Here is a 12,319-nt window from a genome sequence, read left to right as displayed (position 1 = left end):
ATCCTTCAATCAATACTTAGGGTAAAAAGACCATTTTACCCCTTACCTAGTTTGGTCCAAGACTAATGCCCAAACTTTCAATCTAAAAAGCCCAAAACCAGTTAACCATCCAAGGCCCACATATGGCCCAATTTTCCAAATTGGGCCCAAATCCCTACATGGACCTTACCCTAAGGCCCATTAATTTACCCTAATCCAAACTCTTACATTCAGGTGGCCCAACAAGTCCCCAAGCCACTAAGCCCAAAGAAAAGCCCAAATCTGAAGCCCAAACATGCGAAGTCCTCTTGACCGAGTACACGAGGCGTACCCAGAACGTACGCGCAACGTACTCGCTTGAGGGCTTGTACGCTAAGTGTACTTACTTGTACGCCCAGCGTACTCACCCATTCAGCCAAAACTTGATTTCGGTCCTTAATCCTTTAAGACATAGCCCCAAAACATAGATCTGACTTCCTTGAGCTAGAATATCATGTAAATTTGCTAACTTTACGTTCATGCATGGCTAAATGAAGCTCTTAAGCTTAAAAGGGACTTAATAAGTTACTTAATGCATGCATGTAACCAAAAATCTCATAAAGCTTGCACCTTTATGCTTAAGGAGACCGATACAAACTCAGATGTATAAGGACAAGCCCTTAAACGACTTAACTCTTCCATCAACCCAAAAAGGGACCAAAAGCATAACAAACAAACTATGAAGAGATGTAAACATATACAAGCCAAGATGCAAACTTGATACCTCAAAGACCTTGCACATAAGATGATGATTTTGGATCCAAAACCTTCTCACCAAGCAAGGCAACTTCAAGCTCCACTACTTCCTTCACAAATGAAAAAATGGCCACCAAAGTCTTCTTAATAGCTAAAGAACACCACAAAGAGGCTTCAGGGTCGATTTTAAGGTTTTTATGGCAATGGAGGCTGGTAAGGAGTCCCGCATACATATATGTATGGCCAACGTACATGTCCGGAGTCCCGTCCCAATCTCACATCAGTACGCTAAGTGTACCAAGTGGTACGCCCCCGCGTACTCGCTTTACAGCTTGTACGCTAAGCGTTCCAAGTGGCACGCCTCGCGTACTGCTCAATGACCAAAATGAAAATCTTTTAATAACAAGGGAAAAATATGAAACATACCAGGATTCAAGTGTTACAATTCTCCCCCACTTGAATCAGACTTTGTCCTCGAAGTTCGCTGCCCCGAATAACTCCAAATAATGCTCCCTCATCCCATCATCGGGCTCCCAAGTCCACTCCGAACTCTTGCAGTGTTGCGTCCATTGCACTTTCACCAACTTGACAACTTTGTTCCTCAAGGTTTTTGTTTTCCGATCCAGAGTCGCCACCGGCCTCTCATTGTAATTCAGGCGGTCATCCACCTGAATATCCTCCAAAGGTACCACTGCGGAATCATCCACTAAGCATTTTGCAAGCTGAGAAATGTGAAATGTGCTATGAATCTAACTGAGCTCGGTTGGAAGATCTAAACGATACGCAACCGGGCCCACCCGAGCCAAAACCCTGAAGTGACCAATATACCTGGGGCCCAGCTTGCCCCGCTTCCTGAACCGGATGACACCTTTCCAAGGTTACACCTTCAAGAGAACCTTATCTCCCAACTGGAAATCTAAATCTGACTGGCGTCTTTCGGTATAACTCCTCTGCCGACTCTGAGCGTTCTGGAGCCTGCTCTGAACCTGCTGAATTAGCTCAGTTGTATTGAGTACCACCTTGGTACTCCCCATAACCCGTTTAACGACCTCGCCCAAATAAATCGGGGTCCTGAACTTCCTCCCATAAAGCATCTCGAAATGAGGTCGATCGGTGTTCGCATGATAACTATTGTTATATGAAAATTACGCTAACGAAAGATACGTATCCCAACTCCAAACAAAATCCAGAACACACGCCCGCAACATATCCTTGAGGGTCTGAATAGTCTGCTCACTCTGACCATCGCTCTGCGAATGAAAAGTTGTGCTAAAATGGAGACGAGTACCCAACTCGTCATGGAACCTCTTCCAAAACCTGGGAGTGAACCGGACATCCTTAACGGAAACCACTGATACCGACACCCCATGATGTGCCACAACCTCCCAGATATAAATCTCAACCAACTTCTCTGCGGAAATACTCTCCTGAATCAGAATGAAATGCGCGCTCTTGGTCAAACGATCCACGATGACCCAAATCGAATCCACTCTACGTGTAGTACTGGGAAGCTTCGTGATAAAATCCATAGTGATATCCTCCCATTTCCATATGGGAATCTTCAACGACTGCATCTTTCCATGAGGACACTAATGCTCGGCCTTGACTTTCCTACAAGTCAAGCACCGCTCCACGTACTAGGCCACATCCCACTTCATGCAGGGCCACTAATAATCGGGACGAAGATCCCTATACATCTTCTTCACCCCAGGATGAATGGAGAACCTAGACTTGTGGGCCTCCTCCATCAGAATCCGGCGTACACCGCCCCAATACGGAACCCAAACTCGTCGGTTCAAAGTCAACAATCCACGACTATCATAATCGAAAGAAGCCACCTGACCCACAATATGCTCGCTCTTTCAGTGCTCTTCCTTCATAGCCTCAACCTAAGCCTCACGAATCTGCTCCAACAATGGAGTAATCACGGTCATCCTCAAACATATATCTCTGATCGGAGCCACGACCGCCTTGCGGCTTAGAGCATCGGCCACCATATTGGCCTTCCCCGAGTTATAAAGGATCTCACAATCATCATCCTTCACCAGATCCAACCATCGGCGCTACCTTATATTCAGGTTTGGATGGTCCATTAAGTACCTCATGCTCGTGTGATCCGCGTAAATAGTACAACGGACCCCATAGAGGTAATGCCGCCAAATCTTGACGGCGAAACCACGATCCCCAACTCCAAATCATGCGTCAGATAATTCACCTCATGAGGCTTCAGCGGCCTCAAAGCGTATGCGATCACGCGACCCCTCTGCATCAACACTGCCCCAACCCTAAGATCGATCAATCACAATATACCATGAAATCATCAACACCCTCTGACAGGGTCACAATCGGCGCCTCACACAACAGCTGCCTGAAAGTCTCAAAAGCTGCTTTCTGCTCAGGCCCCCAGCGAAATGAAACCTTTTTCTTTGTCAGTCGGGTCAAAGGAACAACTATCTTGGAGAAATCCTAGATGAATCTCCGATAATAACCCGCCAAACCAAGAAAACTCTGAATCTCAAATGGAGACCTCGGAACCTCCTACTGCATCACGGCCTCAACCTTAGTTGGATCGACCAGAACACCACTTTGGTTGACAAGGTGCCCTAAAAATTGCACCTCACGCAACCAGAACTCACACTTGGAGAACTTCGCTAAAAGTCTCTCCCTCCTCAACGTCTCTAGCACTCCCCTCAAGTACTCCTCGTGCTGCGCCTGAGTCTTGGAATAAACCAATATATCATCAATGAATACTATCACAGACTGATCCAACATCGGTCTTCACACGCGGTTCATGAGGTCCATGAACGCGACTAGAGCATTGGTGAGACCAAAAGGCATCACCACACACTCATAATGACCATAACGAGTCCGGAAAACAGTCTTCTGCACATCCTCATCTCTGACCCGCATCTGATGATAACCCGATCACAAATCAATCTTGGAGAACCAAGATGGACCCTGAAGCTGGTCAAAAAGATCATCAATCCTCGGGAGTGGATAACGGTTCTTCACTGTTACCTTATTTAGCTCCCGGTAGTCGATACACATATGGTGAGACCCATCATTCTTTATCACAAACAGAATCTATGCTCCCAAGGCGAACTCTCGGCCGAATAAATCCATTGTCTAATAGCTCCTGCAGCTGTGTAGACAACTCATGCATCTCGGGAGGAGCCAACCGATACGGTGCTTTGGCTATCGATGCCGAATCTGGAACCAAATCGATCCTAAACTCCATCTACCTCTCCGGAGGCACCCCAGGCAAATCCTCTGGGAATACATCCGGGTAATCCCGCACAATAGGTACATCATCCGTGGTCACCTTACCCTTATCCCAGGTATCCATAACATAGGCGACATAATCGGAACAAACCTGCTGAAGATAGCGTCTGGCCCTCGCTGCTGAACACAAAATCAGCCCACGCTGAGATCTCTCCCCATGAACTACTATCTCTCCCCCACTTGGGGTCTGAACCTGAACTAACTGTTGCTCATAGTCGATCACTAACCAATCCATGCCCACGATAACCTTGTTCCCACACAGAGGAATGGGAACCAAATCAACCAGATACTGCTCGCTGAATAACTGGAGAGTACAACCCCGATGAACCCTCGTAACCCGAAAAGACCTATCATCAGCAATATTAACATCTAGAGGACAATCTAACTCTCCCGGAGCTCCAGCAAATTTCTTGCTCAACGCAAGCAATACAAACGATTGGGTAGTCCCCGAATCAAATAATACCAAAGCAGAAATACCAACAACAACAACAACAACAACAAGAATAAAGGTTCTGCTTGCAGAATAATGGTGCCATATATATGTTTAAACGCAAGAAATACCAACACACTTTCACTTATGGGTGAATACTAACATCATTGTAGTTTCGTCTCTTCTTGCTACAACATTGTATTTAGAATTTTTTTTCTTATTGGGGTATGCGATTTGAAATATCTATATTTTTTAATTTATAGTCATGATATATTATAGTGTATAAATAATAATATTTACCGAATGGTTCAATGAATAAGATGACTTACATGGAAACAAAATCCCTCGTATTTCATATTGTTAGTGTGAAATCAGAGTATGCGTAAAGACAGACAGATAGAAGAATACGATTTCTCATTAACATACGGAAGGATGATTTACAATATGAATATATACATTGCCTATATAAGGAAACTATATATTTACATTTCAGTCCTTAAACTATACACCTCTAACACTCTCCTTCAAGTTGAAGCATATATATTGTAGACACCAAGCTTGTTATATATATAGTCAACTCGGGGTCCTCTCAGGGACTTTGTAAACCCATCTGCAATTTGATCACTCGAATTAACAAACTCAGTCATGATTAGACCATCATGTAGTTTTTCTCTAACGCAATGACAGCCAATTTCAATATGTTTCTTCCTCTAATGGAACACTGGGTTGGAAGCGATATGAAGAGATGCTTGGTTGTCACATATAAGCTTCATTTGAGAAACTTGGCAACATCTTAGTTCCTCGAGAAGTTGTTTAACCCATATAAGTTCACATGTTGCATTTGCCATAGCTCGATACTCTACTTCTGCATTAGATCTTGCTACCACATTATGTTTCTTACTTTTCCAGCAGATTAAATTACCGCCAAAGAGAACACAATATCTAGATGTTGATCCTCTACTAAAAGGACAACCATCATAATCAGAATCAGTGTAGCAAGATACCTCTGTGCTCCCTTTGTTCTCATATAAAAGACCTTTCCCTGGAGCTTATTTGATATATTTTAGGATCCGTAGAGCGGCTTCCCAATGAGTGCTACACGGAGCATTTAGAAACTAACTAACTATACTTACAACAAAGGAAATGTTCGGACGAGTTACTGTGAGATAGTTAAGAAGAGCTAATAGTCTTCGATATTTCCATTGATCTGCCAACAACTTCCGCTCACCTGGTAGGAGTTTGACATTAGGATCCATTGGAGTTTCAACTGGTTTGCATTTGGATAGATGAGCTTCCTCTAGAATATCTAGAACATACTTTCTTTGGGATATTGAAAATCCCATCCTTGGACTTTGCAACCTCTATACCTAAGAAGTATCTGAGATTACCCATACCTTTGGTCTGAAAGTGCTTGAATATGTGATCTTTTAACTCATGTATTCCCTTGTGATCATTCCCTGTGATAACTATGTCATCAACATATACTATCAAGTTGATAGATTGTGTCCCTGAAATATGATAGAAAACTGAATGATCTGCCCTATTTTTCCTCATCCTGAATTCTTTTACCACAACACTAAATCTCCCGAACCAGGTTCTTGGAGATTGTTTTAAGCCATAGAGAGATTTTCGTAATCTGCAAAAGAAACCGGACCCCCCCTAAGCAACAAACCCATGAGGTTGCTCCATGTAAACTTCTTCTTACAGATCACCATGGAGAAAAGCATTTTTAAGGTCTAGTTGGTATAGAGGCCAATTACACATTGCAGCCATGGATAGAAGAATACGAATGCTAGTCATTTTGGCAACCGAAGTGAAAGTATCATTGTAGTCCATACCAAATATTTGAGTGTATCCTTTGGCTACCAATCGAGCTTTAAGATAGTCGAGTTTACCATCTGGACCTACCTTAGGAGTAAATATCCAATGAAAGCTGACATGTGGTTTTCCAGGAGGTAATGAAACCAATTCCCATGTCCCATTATTGTGTAAGGCATATATTTCATCAATCATTGCTTGGCACCACCCTGAATGAAGTAAAGCCTCATTTACTATCTTTGGTAGGGTTGTTCACTGTTCGGATAAAATCGAATTGTCCAATTGGACAATTTGGATTGGACTATTTGGTTTGGATAATTGGATTTTTGGATTGGTTTTTAGCAAAACCGAGTTATTATTTTGGATTTTGGATTGGTTTTGGTTTATAAAATAAAAACAGAATAGTCCAAAAAACCGAATAACTATTTATCATTTGTTTATTTATATACATTGTTTGTTTTTAATATACTTCTTTTAATTATTTTTTAAGTGTAAATTGTTTTTAAAATAGATTTGAATGTATTACCCAATAAAAAACCTAAATATGCACTTCTCAAATGTTTTATCTATAGAATATTAAATGATAACACATTTTTCTTAACGGTTGTTCATAGATTTTAATGACAACTAAACAATTTATTTTTGTTTAAATTTGTCTAACATTCAAGTATTATAAGTTTTAAATGTTACACCTCTTGAAAACCGAATTGTAAAAACCGATCCAATCGAATTGTAATTTGGTTGGTTCCGATCGGATTTGTATTTAGTTTGGATTGTTCGGATCCATGCTTTGAAAACCGAAATCCATTTGGATTCACTCGATCCGATCCATCCAAACAAACACCCCTAATCTTTGGAATATGTATCGACGCAAGGCTGGAAACAAAGGCTGCGAAAGCTAAGGATAAACGGTCATAGTGAACATAACTACATATATCATACTTGGGGTTTGTAGTTGACCTTTTACCTTTCCGCTAAGCAATGGGCAGATCATCATCACAGAAGAACGGAGCTGGTGTATTAACCGACAAAGATGATGATTCAAAGGTTCTTAGATTTGGTGGATCTGTCTCTCCATCAATATCAGTAGAAGGTAGCATAGGAGGCTGAAGACAACAATTATAGGTCTTCAACGGTGAGGGATCGAAAACAGGACTTGAAGTATGATCAGTTGATTGAATATGGAAACCATGAATCGGGAGGACCTGTTCAACAATAGATTTATCGTATGGATTAGTAAAGTAATAAAGTTGATGATAAAAAAAATGTTACATCTACAGTCATGAAATATTTATTAAGGCTAGGAGAGTAACATTTGTAACCTTTCTGTAATCGGGAGTAGCAAAGAAAGACACACTTGACCGCTTTAGAGGCTAACTTACCTCGACCCGGATAAAGACAATGAACAAAACATACTGATCCAATTGGATGCAAAAGGAGATGATAGGGTGGTTGTGTTGGAAATACAATAGAAAAATGGGTTTGATTTTGTATGACAAAAGAGGGCATACTCAAGTGCATTGTCACTCCTGAGGACACGAATGGTTGCACCAAATTGGGTTTTTATTTCAACACAAAATTCGGTGAATATTGCAAACAATTCAGAACGACTTTTCATTAAAAATAACCAATTTGAACATAAATAATAGTCAATGAATGTATCAAAATATTGAAAACCCAATGTGGAACAGACTCTACTGGGACCTAATACATCAGTGTGTACAAGAGAAAAAAGGGAATGGAGACGGTTTTTGACACGTTTAGGAAAAACACCATGATAATGCTTTCCTAAGTAACATGTCTCACACTCTAATGACTCCAATGAAGTTAAACTCGTCACGATTCTCTTTAACTTGGATAGGGAAGGGTGGCCATTTAGGTGATGTAGATACTGTGGTGACATGACAGTAGCTACAATGGAAGGACGAGATCCACCTAAATAATAATGACCTTGGGACTCATGCCCTTCACCAATCATCCGTCCCGTGCTCAGGTCCTATATAAAAATAGAATCAAGAGTGAAGGTTAATGAATATGAATGAGCTTTAGTGGCTCGACTGACAGATACAATATTAAAAGGACTTTTGGGAACATATAATACCGAATCCAATGACAATGAAGAAATAGGTTAGGCGGTACCAATTCCATTGACTTATGTCTTATTACCATCAGCAACCATAATCGGTGTTAAAGAACCAGAACAAGTGAGTTTAGAGAAAAGATTTTTATTACTACATAGAAGGTCAGTAACACCTGAATCAACTATCCACGAGCCCATTGACTTGCCTTGAGTGACAAAAGATGAGTGTGTGCTAGAGGAACCAGTGACTGTAGGGGCGGACTATTGGGTTGCCTTATGTCTTAGAAAAGCTTCATAATCAGATGTTGACATATTGACAGTCTAAGTTGGTGCAATTGCATGAATGGATCCGGATGTAGATTGATTGGTCTGAGTTGGTGGAGCAGCAGGTCGACCTTGTTTCTTCCAACATTATCCTCAGTGTGACCAAGCCTTCCGCAAAACTGACATATGGGGCGTTTATTATTGCCTTCCTTCTTTGGGCCCACAACTAAGAGAGATGGAGCAGATGTTGAGATTGCAAGAAAAGCAGAAGGACTGGAAGTTGGGCTCTAGGTTGTGTTGTTAGTACCCGTCATGTTTAGTAATCTTCGAAAAGTATCCTTCTTGGTAGGAATAGTAGAACCTGTAAGAATTTGATATCTAGAAGATTCAAATTCTGGTTTGAGGTCAGAAAGAGCAGCAACCATAAAGAACTTCTCCCTTTGGGTAGTTTGTTCAGCTAGTGAGTCGACAAATGACATAAGTGCCTTAAATTCTTGCATGAGGGCACACATTTGTCCCAGATAAGACGCCATACTTCCTTTTTTGCTTCAACTTCTGAATATTATTAACAAATCTATACAACCTTTGTACATTATTGGTATAGCATTCAAAAGCCTCAGTCCAGACATCATAGCATGTTTCAAAAGGCCTAAATAGTTGTATAATTAAGGGATCAATAGACTGCCACAATAGATTCCAGAGTTGAGCATCAATTTGTTCCCATTTGGCCTTATCATTCTCTACAGTATGTGTAACACGTTTAGTTAAGTGATCACTCTGACCTTGACCGTTGAACTACATCTTGATAGAGGTTGCTCATGATATTAATTTTTTCGAAGTGATGGACTAGTTTCCGGTGATGACAAATGACTGTACGGTTGTACCAGAAGAAGGATTAATAACATCACCCATATTTTTTAGGGTTATCTAAAATTGATTTAAAACGCAAAATAGTGCTTGACTTGGGAGGAAAAATCAATCGGTTAACCTCTATTGAAGTAATCGATTGAAGTAATTAAACCAAAATCGATCAGTTAATTTGAGTGACCCACCGGATAGCAGCGACAACTGTAGGATAAGAACGCGAAATCAATTATGGACAGTGATCAGATAACGGTGATAATTTTCGGAAGAGATACACGACAACGGTGGCTAGGTTTAAAACCCTAGCTCTGATACCATGTAAAATCAGAGAGAGAGAGAGAGAGAGAGAGAGAGAGAGAGAGAGAGAGAGAGAGAGAGAGAGAGAGAGATTTCTCATTAACATACGGATGAGGATTTACAATCTGAATATATAAATTGCCTATATAAGGAAACTATACATTTACATTTTAGTCCCTAAACTATATAATTGTAAAAGTTAGTTTAACTATATGGTATAAATATTTTTTCCAGTGCAATTATTTTTCATATATTCTTCTAATATTATACAATATTGAAAAATTTAAAGGTGATAACATCAAATAAGTAATTGGATATTGAAGGCAAAAACAAAAAGTCGGCAATATATGTAATGATGGGTAATTTTTGAAGAAAAACAAAGATTAGTTGTAACCTCCATTTTATTTCATTACTTAAACCATATCATGTAGCAAAGGATTTTTTCAAAGCGGAAAACATCCAAATATTTATGTATGTTGGTAGGGGTATAAACGAGTCGAGTCTAAGCCTGATCAAGCTCGAGTTCGGCTCATGAACAATTTAGTGGGCTTGCAAGCCTAAATGAACCTAAATGCTCGTTTAGGCTCGCAAGCCCAATAATTGAAGCTCAGCTCGAGCTCGTTTAATAAACGAGCCTCATATTTAGGCTTGTGCTCGGCTAGGGCTCGTTTAATTCGAGCCTCCTATATGTTGGATATGTTTAGAGGAGAAGAAATCATTTTCCATGTAATAGCAACATACTTTACTCTCGGTAATACACTAATGTTTACTAATGATATCAACTTATTTGTGACATCCCGAAATTTAGGTCACAGACAATTAACGGTCAAGTTCACAGTAAATCTCTTTGTAATTTCACTCATTAAGTTTTAGTGAATCTAATGTAAAATAAATAAATTATTTTAACTATTATAAGATACCAGATGGTATCTTACTTTCAAATATGTAATCTGACATACCAATCAAACGACTCAAACTGCAACCATGGGAATGCGTTTGAAAAACTGAAATTTTGTATTAAGCAGTTTTGAGCAATACAAGCACTATAGCATCGTAGTACGTGTTTCCCTGATTCCGAAAATATAAATAACGTCCAAAACGGAATTCGTATGCAAAAAGATACGACCGTTTTAAAAAATCCAAACCAGTATAATACTGATTTTCTTAAAACCACTAAAATCGTTTCTATCCGTTGAGGGAAAACACTGTGTGGTATTGCTTCTACCCATCAACAAATGATACAGATAACTAGCTCACAATCATTTCCTAGTTAAAGCATTCATCTGCTCTTCCTTCGTGTATACCTGCAAACCAGAAGAGCCAGAACACGTTTGTGTTTCTTTCCTTCCCTATCAAACAATTAACCTAAACATCTCTTTTATCCTCCATTTTTTCTATCAAAAACCAAGCATTCATACACTCCAATGATTTATATCAAAAAATAAAAGAAAAGAGAAGAGGACCGTACCAAATGAAGCAGCAACTGCCCCCATCGAGATCCTTTAGCACTTCCCGTCGATTAGCACACCAAAACACCCCACCGACAAATGTTTTAGTCCCGATCGGACCAGGAGAAGAGCAATCAAGAAGCCGTCGAGCAAACCCATTAATACCACCTTCTTCACAACCCTGCTTCCACCATCGCTGCTACCTGGTGCCCCTTCTTGTTCTAGTTCTTTTCCGTTTCTTTTGTAAGATGAACGGACCCCAAACACCCCTCTTTTGAGAGGCACATAAAACACTTCCCTTGCTGCCAATCTCAAGGATAAAGAAAAGATTAAGTAAGAAGCTTACCGATGCCAAAACACCCCTGCCACCGATCGTAGCGATCAAACAAGCCCGAGTTCGTCTGTTCGTATTGGCTACCGGGTCAGAAAGGGAAGAAACGACGACGAGGCTGCCAAAGCAGCCCCCGTTGCAGCACTCGCGCGTTCTCCCTCTTCGTTTTTCCCATCGTATTCTTCTTACCGTTCTCGAATCAGAAGACAGCCAAGAAACCCAAGCCTCGCACTCCTTTTCTTCTCCCAAAGAAGAAAACGCCACTGAAACACCTGCAACCTCGTAATTCCTTCGTGATTCACACCAATCGATTGAGCCCCACCTTCTGACTTCATTCACTGCAATGGCATTCGTATTCTCTTTCCTACTGCTTCCGATTTGATTGTCTCTCCGATTCGACACTGCCCTTTGTCAATCCATGCGTTCGTTCCATCATCTTCATTTGTCTGTCTTCGTCCAATATTGTTTTTACCCGATCCATTTGTCAAGCGATGAGCACGGGAAAGCACTTAACCCTAATCATTAAATGGATCCACTTTGTTGGATCGGTCATGGGCATCAATAAGAAAATGGGTATCCGATTTAGACCCGGTCAAAGGTCAACACAAATTCAAACTTCCATTAAGTTTATCAAAAATTGACCCTCATTTGACAAATCCCTTACAAAAACAGTCCAATCCCCAAACATTTAACCCATTTGCTTAAAACAACCCCCCTTTGAAATGATTTTTACCAAATCATTCATATTCATTTAATTAAATTACCAAAAAGCCCCTATACTTGAGAAAAGT

The 12,319-nt window shown here is 40.5% G+C and overlaps 1 long non-coding RNA gene across 1 annotated transcript; it reads right to left on the bottom strand.

Moving 5' to 3' along the window:
* Positions 1 to 10,744: 10,744 nt before the first annotated feature.
* LOC145163599 (uncharacterized) lies at positions 10,745 to 12,033 on the bottom strand. Its single transcript, XR_013739710.1, has 2 exons — positions 11,218 to 12,033; positions 10,745 to 11,053 (listed from the first exon to the last, which is right to left on the bottom strand). It is a non-coding gene; the product is annotated as an uncharacterized LOC145163599 (long non-coding RNA).
* Positions 12,034 to 12,319: the final 286 nt, after the last annotated feature.

Source organism: Lactuca virosa, chromosome 1 (assembly GCF_052849685.1).
Source record: "Lactuca virosa cultivar CGN04683 chromosome 1, Lactuca_virosa_CGN04683_v6, whole genome shotgun sequence".
In the NCBI taxonomy this organism is placed as follows: domain Eukaryota; kingdom Viridiplantae; phylum Streptophyta; class Magnoliopsida; order Asterales; family Asteraceae; genus Lactuca; species Lactuca virosa.
Note: the sequence above shows the minus strand (reverse complement) of the source record. Positions and strands in the feature narration are given on the sequence as shown.